This window comes from Arachis stenosperma, chromosome 5, assembly GCF_014773155.1.
Source record: "Arachis stenosperma cultivar V10309 chromosome 5, arast.V10309.gnm1.PFL2, whole genome shotgun sequence".
NCBI classification, from domain to species: Eukaryota; Viridiplantae; Streptophyta; class Magnoliopsida; order Fabales; family Fabaceae; genus Arachis; species Arachis stenosperma.
In genome coordinates this window covers 79,757,363-79,771,951 of record NC_080381.1, presented here as the reverse complement: position 1 = coordinate 79,771,951, position 14,589 = coordinate 79,757,363, and the positions used below count along the sequence as shown (strand labels likewise).

Genomic DNA, 14,589 nt, shown 5'->3' with positions numbered 1-14,589 from the left:
GCATCAGGGACGTATTTTCACTGAGAGGATGGGAGGTAGCCACTGACAATGGTGAAACCCTACATACAGCTTGCCATGGAAGGAGCCTTGCGTGTTTGATGAAGAAGACAGTAGGAAAGCAGAGATTCGGAAGATGGAGCATCTCCAAACCTCAACCTATTCTCCATTACTGCAAAACAAGTACCTTTTTCATGTTCTTTTGCTTTTCACAATCAATCCTGATAATTTCTGATATCCTGACTAAGATTTACAAGATAACCATAGCTTGCTTCAAGCCGACAATCTCCGTGGGATCGACCCTTGCTCACGCAAGGTATTACTTGGACGACCCAGTGCACTTGCTGGTTAGTTGTGCGGGATTGCAAAAGTGTTATTGCAATTTCGTGCACCAAGCATCCTTAGTACTGCTTGGTGCATTTTGCATTCCAGACAGACTTTGAGAAATCAAATTGACTTGTTGAGTCAATATTTTGTTCTGAGCCTGTATGGCATTCAGAGTATCAATCTCAAGAACTCTTTTTTTCTGATTTGTCCCATTGTTCACAGGATTCCTTTCAGAAGTGTACTTGAATTGGTTATTTGCAACCATTTCAATTAGTTCTTGAGCTTCTGTAGGCGTCTTCTTCAGATGAAGAGATCCTCCAACAGAGCTATCCAATGACATCTTGGACAGTTCAGACAGACCATCATAGAAAATACCTATGATGCTCCATTCAGAAAGCATGTTAGAAGGACATTTTCTGATCAATTGTTTGTATCTTTCCCAAGCTTCATAGAGGGATTCTCTATCCTTCTGTCTGAAGGTTTGGACTTCCACTCTAAGCTTACTCAATTTTTGAGGTGGAAAGAACTTTGCCAAGAAGGCATTGACTAGCTTTTCCCAAGAGTTCAGGCTTTCTTTAGGTTGTGAGTCCAACCATATCCTAGCTCTGTCTCTTACAGCAAAAGGGAATAGCATAAGTCTGTAGACCTCAGGGTCAACCCCATTAGTCTTGACAGTGTCACAGATTTGCAAGAATTCAGCTAAGAACTGATGAGGATCTTCCAATGGAAGTCCATGGAACTTGCAATTCTGTTGCATTAGAGAAACTAATTAAGGCTTAAGCTCAAAGTTGTTTGCTCCAATGGCAGGGATAGAGATGCTTCTCCCATAGAAGTCGGGAGTAGGTGCAGTAAAGTCACCCAGCACCTTCCTTGCATTGTTGGCATTGTTGTTGTTTTCGGCTGCCATGGGTTCTTCTTCTTTGAAGATTTATGTTTTGTCCTCTACAGAGAGTTGTGCCTTAGCTTCTCTTAGCTTTCACTTCAAGGTCCTTTCAGGTTCAGGGTCAGCTTCAACAAGAATGCCTTTGTCTTTGTTCCTGCTCATATGAAAGAGAAGAGAACAAGAAAATATGGAATCCTCTATGTCACAGTATAGAGATTCCTTGAGGTGTCAGAGAAAAAGAAAATTAGAAGGAAGAGGTAGAAGAATTCGAACTTAGTCAGATAGAGTTCGAATTGTGCATTAAGGAGGAGTGGTACTCCATAAATAGAAGGATGCGAGAAGAGGGGAAGAATATTTCGAAAATTAAATTAAAAAGATTTTAAAAACATTTTGAAAAACTTTAATTGATTTTCGAAAACCAAGAGTGGGAAAGAAATCAAGTAATTTTTGAAAAAGATTTTGAAATTAGAAATTAAAAAGATATGATTGAAAACTATTTTGAAAAAGATGTGATTAAAAAGATTTGATTGAAAAGTTATGCTTTTAAAAAGATATGATTGAAATGATATGATTTGAAAAACAATTTTAAAAAGATTTGATTTTAAAAATTAATGACTTGCCTAACAAGAAAAGATATGATTCAAACATTAAACCTCTCTCAACAGAAAAGGCACCATACTTGAAATGTTGAATCAAATAATTAATTGATAGCAAGTATTTTTGAAAAAGGAAAGAAATTGATTTTGAAAAAGCTTTGATTGAAAAGATATGATTTGAAAAAGATTTGATTTTGAAAAACTTTGAAAACTTGAAAAAAAATTGATTTGAAAACAAAATCTTCCCTCTTGTGCCATCCTGGCGTTAAACGCCCAGAATGGTGCACATTCTGGCGTTTAACGCCCAATGCACTACCTTTTTGGGCGTTAAATGCCCAACCAGGTACCCTGGCTGGCGTTTAAACGCCAGTCTGCCTTCTTCACTGGGCGTTTTGAACACCCAGCTTTTTCTGTATAATTCCTCTACTGCATGTACTGAATCTTCAGTTCTCTGTATTATTGACTTGAAAATAGAACCAAGATCAAATAAACAATGCATGCAAGACACCAAACTTAAAATAAGACACTAGACTCAAACAAGAAACATAAAATATTTTTGGTTTTTTATGATTTTGTAATTTTTTTGGTTTTTTTTTTCGAAAATTATATGAAAATAGAAAATGAAGGTTTCAGAATTCTTAATTTGAATTCCAGGAATCATTGCAATGCTAGTCTAAGACTCCGGTCCAGGAATTAGACATGGCTTCACAGCCAGCCAAGCTTTCAAAGAAAGCTTCGGTCCAAAACACTAGACATGGCCAATGGCCAGCCAAGCCTCAGCAGATCATTGCTCCAATAGCAAGTTTGATAGAAATCAACAAGCTCTTGTGATGATAAGTTGAAACCTCGGTCCAATAAGATTAGACATGGCTTCTCAGCCAGCCAGATTTCAACAGATCATCATGAAACTCTAGAATTCATTTTTAAAGAAATTCTGAAAAAAAATTACCTAATCTAAGCAACAAGATGAACCGTCAGTTGTCGATACACGAAACAATCCCCGGCAACGGCGCCAAAAACTTGGTGCACGAAATTGTGATCATCAATGGCGCCATCAACATGGTACGCTCATTGCAATCTCAACTCTTTATCACAACTCCGCACAACTAACCAGTAAGTGCACTGAGTCGTCCAAGTAATAAACCTTACGCGAGTAAGGGTCGATCCCACGGAGATTGTTGGTATGAAGCAAGCTATGGTCACCTTGTAAATCTTAGTCAGGCAGACTCAGATGATTATGGATGAAATATGAATAAAAGATAAAGATAGAGATACTTATGCAATTCATTGGTAAGAACTTCAGATAAGCGAATGGAGATGCTTTGTCCCTTCCATCTCTCTGCTTTCCTACTGTCTTCATCCAATCCTTCTTACTCCTTTCCATGGCAAGCTGTATGCAAGGGTTTCACCGTTGTCAGTGGCTACCTCCCATCCTCTTAGTGGAAACGTTCAACGCACCCTGTCACGGCACGGCTATCCAGCTGTCGGTTCTCGATCATGTCGGAATAGAATCTAGTGATTCTTTTGCGTCTGTCACTAACGCCCCACAATCGCGAGTTTGAAGCTCGTCACAGTCATTCAATCATTGAATCCTACTCAGAATACCACAGACAAGGTTTAGACCTTCCAGATTCTCTTGAATGCCGCCATCAATTCTAGCTTATACCACGAAGATTCCGGTTAAAGAACGCAAGACATAAACATTAGAGCCTTGTTTGCTTGTAGAACAAAAGTGGTTGTCAGTCACTTGTTCATAAGTTAGAATGATGATGAGCGTCACATAATCATCACATTCATCAAGTTCTTGAGTGCGAATGAATATCTTGGAATAAGAACAAGCTGAATTGAATAGAAGAACAATAGTAATTGCATTAATACTCGAGGTACAACAGAGCTCCACACCTTAATCGATGGTGTGTAGAAACTCCACCGTTGAAAATACATAAGAACAAAAGTGATCATTGGCTTCGGCCCCAGAGAGGGAACCAGAAAAACCAAGATCTGATCTAAGAACTAGATGTCCAAAGATGATCTAGAGATCTAAAGTGATCAAAAGATGAAAAATACAATAGCAAAAGGTCCTATTTATAGGGAACTAGTAGCTTAAGAATTACAAAGATGAGTAAATGACATAAAAATCCACTTCTGGGCCCACTTGGTGTGTGCTTGGGCTGAGCATTGAAGCTTTTTCGTGTAGAGACTTTTCTTGGAGTTAAACGCTAGCTTTTGTGCCAGTTTGGGCGTTTAACTCCCACTTTGGTGCCAGTTCCGGCGTTTAACGCTGGGAATTCTGAAGGTGACTTTGAACACCGGTTTGGGCCAGCAAATCTTGGGCAAAGTATGGACTATCATATATTGCTGGAAAGCCCAGGATGTCTACTTTCCAACGCCGTTGAGAGCGCGCCTATTGGGCTTCTGTAGCTCCAAAAAATCCACTTCAGGTGCAGGGAGGTCAGAATCTAACAGCATCTGCAGTCCTTTTCAGTCTCTGAATCAGATTTTTGCTCAGGTCCCTCAATTTCAGCCAGAAAATATCTGAAATCACAGAAAAACACACAAACTCATAGTAAAATCCAGAAAAGTGAATTTTAACTAAAAACTAATAAAAATATACTAAAAACTAACTAAATCCTACTAGAAACATACTAAAAACAATGCCAAAAAGCGTACAAATTATCCGCTCATCACCATCCTTCACAACATTATCCAAACTAAACAAAGCAAGGTCGGCCTCCGGGGCAATAACCCAAACCTGCTCTTTCAGGTTCTCATAAGCAGCAGTCACGCTACCCACAAGGTGACCATGGAGCTCGGAATAATCAACCAGGGCTGACTCTAACTCCTCTTGAAGACGCATCACTTCTTGGTAGGACGTGACATAGCTTTCTTTGTGCTTTAGTGCCACATCCTCAGCCAACCGCATAGAGGCCGCCAGGGCAAGAGAGCTGGCCTTCTCCCCTTGTAGCTCCTTCTTCAGTTTAGTCACCTCCGCTTCAAACTCCTTCTTTAGACCCTTCATCTGATCAAACTCTTGCTTAGCCTCCTCCATAAAGGCTTTAGTAACATACAGAGGTAGATTTTGGGCAGTTCGATACAAAGTAGCTCCCATATGAGCCATCTTAACCCTACTCCGATTTATAAAATCTAAGTGATGAAGGAGAGATACATCATCTATTGAGAGGGCACCATAATGTGTGATCTGCTGGTCCACAAAGCCAATAGGGTCAAAATCTGGGGTGTCCAGATTGAAAGGTTCAACAGTTCGAGGTCTTTTAGGAGGAGGGACGGCCGAAGAAGAAACCATAGCAGCAGTAGAAGATTGTGGGGGATCCACTAAACTGACCCGAGGTGTAGGGATCATTCTCCTCGGGCCAGGAGAGCTCGGCACAGATGGCCTCAAAGAAATTTGAGAATTTCCTTCCCCATCTACATGGGTCGAGGTGTTTTGAGCTGCAGTAGCTTTCCTCGCCTTCTTGAAGGTCTTCATTGCATCATTATTCTTGGCCATCTCTAAAAAATGGAAAACAACAATTTATCATACTGGGAAGAAAGTAGGAAAAAAATAAGAAACAAAATATATCAAAGTAATACCCAAAGCAGTTCGAATAAGGAACGGGTCTCCCAAATATTTTTTAGTATCCAAATGAGAAGGTTCCCCCCAAATATCCTCCAAGACATTCACAAAGGCCTGCTCAACCCCGTCCAACATCTCCCAAGTGTATCGGGATACCACTATGTTCGTCTGCCAGTCTAAGGGAAAGCAGGTTTCGTTATTTTCATCCAGAAAGAAAGGCCGGGCTCCTTCAATAGCCCGGACCTTAAAGAAGTAATTCTTAAAATCCCGAAAAGATTCATCATACATGGAAAAAACCTTATGCCCCTGGGCAGACCTAAAAAAATCCAAGAAGCCTTCTTCTTGGTAGTCCCAGGCTTGGTCAACACGAAAAGATATAGAAAAAGAGTTTGAGAAGGTGTAACATCAAATTCTTGACAAACAAGCTGAAAAATCTTGATGAAACCCCATGAATTCAGATGGAGCTGCGAAGGGGCTACGTTACAAGACCATAACAGGTCAGTTTCAAAAAAGGTAAAAGGAAAGGTGATGTTCATTTGGCTAAAAAAGAAGTCATAAGCATAGAAGAAGGGACGCTCCCCCTGGGTCAGGACTGGAAAGCAAACTCTATCACCAGAATCGGGTGCTACTAACTCGTAATTGCTCTCCTGATCCTCACTGTTGCAGACACTGTAACAACCCTAATTTTCGAGTACATGAGATCTTTTCTGAAAGTACGAATTTCTCCGGAAGATCAGTAAAGGAAACACCTCTGTTATATCATCAAGCATCTCAATCCTCATTATCATTATGTCATCCTTAAGCTAGAACCTCCTTTGAGGCAAGCTCGATAATGCAATCGCGAAGAACCTAGTTTTTGAACTGTATCGGTTGGCAGTTTTGATTCTAGTTTTCGTAAATAGTCTCAGTTTGACAAACCTGACTCGATTAATGATAGAAGAGAGATAATAGTATAATATTAGTATTATATTAGTATTAGAAGATGATTGAATGATATTATAAGGTTACCTGGTCTGTTTTAGTTAAAAACAGAAAATCAGTTTAACCGGTTTACGGTTTACTGGTGCAGCTTAGCACCAGCACTCTCTGATGACTTTAGCAATGCTAAGGCCTCATTATACATGTTTTATTCTCATATTAAATATGTTACTAGTGTCATTTATGCTAGTAGCTCAGAAAATAATTTTTAGAGATGTTTTTACGAGTGTTCCGATACACCTAGTTTTAGTAGTTGTATACCAGAGATATTTTAATATTATTTTAATCCACCTCCAAGCCAACCAATCACAGCTCACCCTACACCCCCAAAACCCCCAAGGCTGCCTCATTTGCTCATTGTGGCCGAAAATCACCAAGAGAAAAAGGAGAGAAAGTTCTTGGTTCATAAATCTTCAAAGCTTGATTTCTTCTGAACTAAAACTCAAATCAAAACTCCGATTTCACCAAAATGATCCTCTCTTCTTCCTCTACATAACCATGTGACTTATCAAGGCTGGAAATAAGGTGAGATGGCTGTCTCCCTCCCTCTTCAATTCGGTTTTCAAGGAAAACCATGTAAACATGTGTTTTCTTGATGTTTTTCCTTAGGAATCATGCTTAACTTGACTTGAGGGCCAAGAAACGTGAATTTCCAGCAACTCTAAGGTGATATATCTCTTCCTAACATGCTGAGTGAGATTTGGTCAGTTGAGGGTTTTTGGATTTAAAGTTGTTCTTGATGTGATTTAGGAGGAAAAAGTGCTAAAGGACCACCTGAAAGTCTAACTGAATTAGGAGCAGCAAAACCAGGTAGGGTTTGACGAATTTAATCTTGATTGATTGTGTTTGAGTTGTGTGATTATGATATGGTTTGGCTGGGCTTGAAATTGATTGTTTGTATGAGTTATTCTTGTTGAAATTTCGGTGAAAATTTGATGAAATTTGATGAAATTCAAGCTTTATATTCATGTTCTTGGAGCAGCTGGAAAAACGAAACCCTAGGCCTTAAATTGAGGTTCAATTTGTGTTAAAATCATGTGGAAAAGATGGGGTTTTAGTGGCTGGGAATTTATTATGAATTTTGGTAAAAATCGGTTGCTGAAAAGATTGAAAAACGGGTAAAAACAGAGAAAGAATCTGAAGAATTTATGAAGAACACGAAGAACACTTTGAGTGTGGTGAAGAACAATGAAGAACAGGCTTTAGATCTTAGAAAGGGCAAGGAAGTAAAATTTTTGGTGTTTAAGGGGTTATATGGTAATTTCTGAAAGTTAGGGTGGTAAAAGTAGAAATATTAAAAGTTACGGGTGGTAAAAAGTGAATTTTAAAGGTTAAAAGTAAAAGGTAAGTTAATTTTCGAAAATTTAATAATAAAATAATAAATAATAATAAAATATTAAATAATAATATTTAATTAAAAATAATATTTTAATAAAAATAATAAAATAATGCGAAAAAGGCAGTTTTCTGTAAAAGCTTTAGAAAGACAACTTTAAGTGCAGAATCTCATAATTACCTTCATAAAACACTTAGGGAGTGGTAAGAACATATTAGTGAGGCAAAGATAAATAAAAGATAAAAAGTTGAAGAAAAGATAAAAACCAAAGAAAAGTCTGTAAAGTTTTAATAACAGAAGAACAGACAGAGACTAGCGAACGAACTAGGGCAAAATAGTTAGTTCTTGATTTGCGACTAGGGTTAGGTATTATATGAAAAGTTAAACTGTTTCAGTATAGACTTAATGAACCTATACTTGGGACAGGCGAACTATTCATACCGAGATTTACATAAGCTTTAAATACATACGTTAAGCAGAGAAAAGAGTAACTAGAGCAGAGTAAAGAGATACAGAGAACAGAGTAAAGAGATAATGAGAAAAGAGTAATATAACAAAAAGAATAGAGGGGAAGAGTATAAGAATAAAGAGTTAAACCTTGTGGCATGATGTTCTGTTGTATGTTCATCTGCTGCTTTTCCATTGGCCCTAGAGGTCCTGTAGGTCGAAGTTCACCTACAGAGAGTTATGATACCTGTAAGCCGAAGTTCACTTACAGGGGCGCCTTTTCTGTAAGCCGAAGTTCACTAACAGAGGTGCCATTTCTATAGGCCGAAGTTCACCTATAGAAAGTTGTTGTGTTGTGATTGAACAGAGAAAGAAAGAGGTAATGTATAAGAATGTGAAAGTGATGATGAATAACGAGACTAATAATGAATGATGGTAATGATAATGATTATGTGATGTTCTGCTGCATGAAGGTAGTCAGATAGATGGTGGTACGACCACTGAGAACGCTTTCCTGGGATACCTTGCTATAATGCTTTGCTGTAAGACAAAGGTTGCTTACAGAGGTATCGAGATGAGTGTGCTCCTGTAAGACAGAGGTTGCTTACAGTGAGTATGTTGTTGCTCCTGTAAGACAGAGGTTGCTTACAGTGAGTGTGTTGTTGCTCCTGTAAGACAGAGGTTGCTTACAGTGAGAATGTTGTTACTCCTGTAAGACAGAGGTTGCTTACAGTGAGTCTGTTGAGCGTATATCGGCTAATAAGTGCCGCCCTGCAAGACAAAGGTTGCTTGCAGTGGATACCCTGCAAGACAAAGGTTGCTTGCAGTGGGTATTGCCAACAGGAAAGCCTTATCCAGACAGAGGTTGCTGGGTAACGTCGGGAGCGGGTATGTAACCGACAGATGAGCTCATGGCCTGTACTAGGACTAGACATGCATCATTCTTGTCTGCGCATCATTCTCTGTTGCATTCCTTTCTTTGTGTGATCTATTTCCTTGTGTTTGTCTGCTTGTATGCTATTTCTATGTTTTATTTGCTTGTATTCTTTTGTTTGTGTTCTGCTTTCTATTGTCTTTACTTTCTCTTTCTGTCTTTGTCCTTTGTTTACTGCTTCGCTATATTCTACTATTTGCCTGCTAATCGACCCCAAATAAATGAATATAACTAATAACCCCGACCCTACTAAGAACTCCCCAGTTCTTACCCCTTCTCTCTCCCTTCCCCTTCAGATGGAAGTAAGAGTACCTTACCGTAGTTTGCTGATGACCGTTCGCAAGAAGAGGATTCTGCTCTAGATAGTTTTCTGATTCTAAGGTGAATATCGTTCTCTATTTATATGTATATACTGTGAAACCAGCCAACGTCTACACCCCGTTCGTATGCGCACTTTAACCTAAATCCTGTGTACGAGACTCCTATTGTGTGGCTACTTCATGAGGTACCAGAGAGACGTCCTGTGGAAAAGTCTGATCGTGCAGAGGAGTAGCAGATGATGTTCTATCTTTTGATGACGTTCCACCTGACTTGAGTTTTGAAGACTTAGAACGTACTTTCCCTCGCTTTAGTAGTTTAGAGGGACTAGGTGAGTATAGAGTCTAGGCTAGCCTGGGTGCCAGCTTAGAGACCTCTTGAACAGGTCAGGACCTGGGATGTTGTATGTATGTATATGTATATAGTTATTATCTAGCTATATCTAGGGGTGTTCTAACTAAAAGTCTATTCTTACATAAAGGCTGGATCACTGAATGTTGTTAACTGCTGCTTGTGATGTATTTATGTGTGGTTGTTTATAACTGTTTTATCTATTATTATTTGTGAATTGCTTATGAATGATTTTGGTTATTAATCCAAATGTTTTTAAAAAAAAATATACCTCGCAATTTAACTACGCTTTTAACAACGAATCAGGCTCATATGATAAATAATAGATAATAATTAGGAGGACAAATTGGTAGCGCTCAGTTTCCGGTATGATCTAGACATATTAAAATTGGGTCGTTACAATTTGGTATCCGAGCAGTTCGTTCCCAGTAGAGCCTGGGGAGTGGACTGACTATGCTTCATTGCATACTCTGTTGTGTGTCTCATGCCGTTAGGGTATCTTTAAGATACATTTGGCATGAATGTCTATGAGTGCTCATTTTGGGAATGTTCATACTTAACTTGAGATATCAAGACTGATCACCTTAATATTGATTGTTTGGTGCGGATAAGACCTCAATGACTGTGAATAGGCATGGTTTAACCGAGTTCCGAACGACAAATTCGTGTCAGGCACAACTATTCTTATAGCTGTTATGATCTCCATGGCCATGGCTATGTGATATTTAGATGCTGTAAGGAACGAACTGATATCTTCGTCAGGATGGCTTGAAGGAAATAGACTGCTTGAAGATGGATTCTTGCATGTGGCTGAAATTTTGAGGGCAAAATTTTCTTTTAGGAGGGTAGAATGTAACAACCCTAATTTTCGAGTACATGAGATCTTTTCTGAAAGTACGAATTTCTCCGGAAGATCAGTAAAGGAAACACCTTTGTTATATCATCAAGCATCTCAATCCTCATTATCATTATGTCATCCTTAAGCTAGAACCTCCTTTGAGGCAAGCTCGATAATGCAATCGCGAAGAACCTAGTTTTTGAACTGTATCGGTTGGCAGTTTTGATTCTAGTTTTCGTAAATAGTCTCAGTTTGACAAACCAGACTCGATTAATGATAGAAGAGAGATAATAGTATAATATTAGTATTATATTAGTATTAGAAGATGATTGAATGATATTATAAGGTTACCTGGTCTGTTTTAGTTAAAAACAGAAAATCAGTTTAACCGGGTTTACGGTTTACTGGTGCAGCTTAGCACCAGCACTCTCTGATGACTTTAGCAATGCTAAGGCCTCATTATACATGTTTTATTCTCATATTAAATATGTTACTAGTGTCATTTATGCTAGTAGCTCAGAAAATAATTTTTAGAGATGTTTTTACGAGTGTTCCGATACACCTAGTTTTAGTAGTTGTATACCAGAGATATTTTAATATTATTTTAATCCACCTCCAAGCCAACCAATCCCAGCTCACCCTACACCCCCAAAACCCCCAAGGCTGCCTCATTTGCTCATTGTGGCCGAAAATCACCAAGAGAAAAAGGAGAGAAAGTTCTTGGTTCATAAATCTTCAAAGCTTGATTTCTTCTGAACTAAAACTCAAATCAAAACTCCGATTTCACCAAAATGATCCTCTCTTCTTCCTCTACATAACCATGTGACTTATCAAGGCTGGAAATAAGGTGAGATGGCTGTCTCCCTCCCTCTTCAATTCGGTTTTCAAGGAAAACCATGTAAACATGTGTTTTCTTGATGTTTTTCCTTAGGAATCATGCTTAACTTGACTTGAGGGCCAAGAAACGTGAATTTCCAGCAACTCTAAGGTGATATATCTCTTCCTAACATGCTGAGTGAGATTTGGTCAGTTGAGGGTTTTTGGATTTAAAGTTGTTCTTGATGTGATTTAGGAGGAAAAAGTGCTAAAGGACCACCTGAAAGTCTAACTGAATTAGGAGCAGCAAAACCAGGTAGGGTTTGACGAATTTAATCTTGATTGATTGTGTTTGAGTTGTGTGATTATGATATGGTTTGGCTGGGCTTGAAATTGATTGTTTGTATGAGTTATTCTTGTTGAAATTTCGGTGAAAATTTGATGAAATTTGATGAAATTCAAGCTTTATATTCATGTTCTTGGAGCAGCTGGAAAAACGAAACCCTAGGCCTTAAATTGAGGTTCAATTTGTGTTAAAATCATGTGGAAAAGATGGGGTTTTAGTGGCTGGGAATTTATTATGAATTTTGGTAAAAATCGGTTGCTGAAAAGATTGAAAAACGGGTAAAAACAGAGAAAGAATCTGAAGAATTTATGAAGAACACGAAGAACACTTTGAGTGTGGTGAAGAACAATGAAGAACAGGCTTTAGATCTTAGAAAGGGCAAGGAAGTAAAATTTTTGGTGTTTAAGGGGTTATATGGTAATTTCTGAAAGTTAGGGTGGTAAAAGTAGAAATATTAAAAGTTACGGGTGGTAAAAAGTGAATTTTAAAGGTTAAAAGTAAAAGGTAAGTTAATTTTCGAAAATTTAATAATAAAATAATAAATAATAATAAAATATTAAATAATAATATTTAATTAAAAATAATATTTTAATAAAAATAATAAAATAATGCGAAAAAGGCAGTTTTCTGTAAAAGCTTTAGAAAGACAACTTTAAGTGCAGAATCTCATAATTACCTTCATAAAACACTTAGGGAGTGGTAAGAACATATTAGTGAGGCAAAGATAAATAAAGATAAAAAGTTGAAGAAAAGATAAAAACCAAAGAAAAGTCTGTAAAGTTTTAATAACAGAAGAACAGACAGAGACTAGCGAACGAACTAGGGCAAAATAGTTAGTTCTTGATTTGTGACTAGGGTTAGGTATTATATGAAAAGTTAAACTGTTTCAGTATAGACTTAATGAACCTATACTTGGGACAGGCGAACTATTCATACCGAGATTTACATAAGCTTTAAATACATACGTTAAGCAGAGAAAAGAGTAACTAGAGCAGAGTAAAGAGATACAGAGAACAGAGTAAAGAGATAATGAGAAAAGAGTAATATAACAAAAGAATAGAGGGGAAGAGTATAAGAATAAAGAGTTAAACCTTGTGGCATGATGTTCTGTTGTATGTTCATCTGCTGCTTTTCCATTGGCCCTAGAGGTCCTGTAGGTCGAAGTTCACCTACAGAGAGTTATGATACCTGTAAGCCGAAGTTCACTTACAGGGGCGCCTTTTCTGTAAGCCGAAGTTCACTAACAGAGGTGCCATTTCTATAGGCCGAAGTTCACCTATAGAAAGTTGTTGTGTTGTGATTGAACAGAGAAAGAAAGAGGTAATGTATAAGAATTTGAAAGTGATGATGAATAACGAGACTAATAATGAATGATGGTAATGATAATGATTATGTGATGTTCTGCTGCATGAAGGTAGTCAGATAGATGGTGGTACGACCACTGAGAACGCTTTCCTGGGATACCTTGCTATAATGCTTTGCTGTAAGACAAAGGTTGCTTACAGAGGTATCGAGATGAGTGTGCTCCTGTAAGACAGAGGTTGCTTACAGTGAGTATGTTGTTGCTCCTGTAAGACAGAGGTTGCTTACAGTGAGTGTGTTGTTGCTCCTGTAAGACAGAGGTTGCTTACAGTGAGAATGTTGTTACTCCTGTAAGATAGAGGTTGCTTACAGTGAGTCTGTTGGGCGTATATCGGCTAATAAGTGCCGCCCTGCAAGACAAAGGTTGCTTGCAGTGGATACCCTGCAAGACAAAGGTTGCTTGCAGTGGGTATTGCCAACAGGAAAGCCTTATCCAGACAGAGGTTGCTGGGTAACGTCGGGAGCGGGTATGTAACCGACAGATGAGCTCATGGCCTGTACTAGGACTAGACATGCATCATTCTTGTCTGCGCATCATTCTCTGTTGCATTCCTTTCTTTGTGTGATCTATTTCCTTGTGTTTGTCTGCTTGTATGCTATTTCTATGTTTTATTTGCTTGTATTCTTTTGTTTGTGTTCTGCTTTCTATTGTCTTTACTTTCTCTTTCTGTCTTTGTCCTTTGTTTACTGCTTCGCTATATTCTACTATTTGCCTGCTAATCGACCCCAAATAAATGAATATAACTAATAACCCCGACCCTACTAAGAACTCCCCAGTTCTTACCCCTTCTCTCTCCCTTCCCCTTCAGATGGAAGTAAGAGTACCTTACCGTAGTTTGCTGATGACCGTTCGCAAGAAGAGGATTCTGCTCTAGATAGTTTTCTGATTCTAGGGTGAATATCGTTCTCTATTTATATGTATATACTGTGAAACCAGCCAACGTCTACACCCCGTTCGTATGCGCACTTTAACCTAAATCCTGTGTACGAGACTCCTATTGTGTGGCTACTTCATGAGGTACCAGAGAGACGTCCTGTGGAAAAGTCTGATCGTGCAGAGGAGTAGCAGATGATGTTCTATCTTTTGATGACGTTCCACCTGACTTGAGTTGTGAAGACTTAGAACGTACTTTCCCTCGCTTTAGTAGTTTAGAGGGATTAGGTGAGTATAGAGTCTAGGCTAGCCTGGGTGCCAGCTTAGAGACCTCTTGAACAGGTCAGGACCTGGGATGTTGTATGTATGTATATGTATATAGTTATTATCTAGCTATATCTAGGGGTGTTCTAACTAAAAGTCTATTCTTACATAAAGGCTGGATCACTGAATGTTGTTAACTGCTGCTTGTGATGTATTTATGTGTGGTTGTTTATAACTGTTTTATCTATTATTATTTGTGAATTGCTTATGAATGATTTTGGTTATTAATCCAAATGTTTTTTAAAAAAAATATACCTCGCAATTTAACTACGCTTTTAACAACGAATC

General features: G+C 38.3%; 1 non-coding gene across 1 annotated transcript; it reads left to right on the top strand.

Moving 5' to 3' along the window:
* Positions 1–718: 718 nt before the first annotated feature.
* Positions 719–826, top strand: LOC130983416 (small nucleolar RNA R71). The gene has a single exon (XR_009087409.1). It is a non-coding gene; the product is annotated as a small nucleolar RNA R71 (small nucleolar RNA).
* The last annotated feature ends 13,763 nt before the right edge of the window (positions 827–14,589 follow it).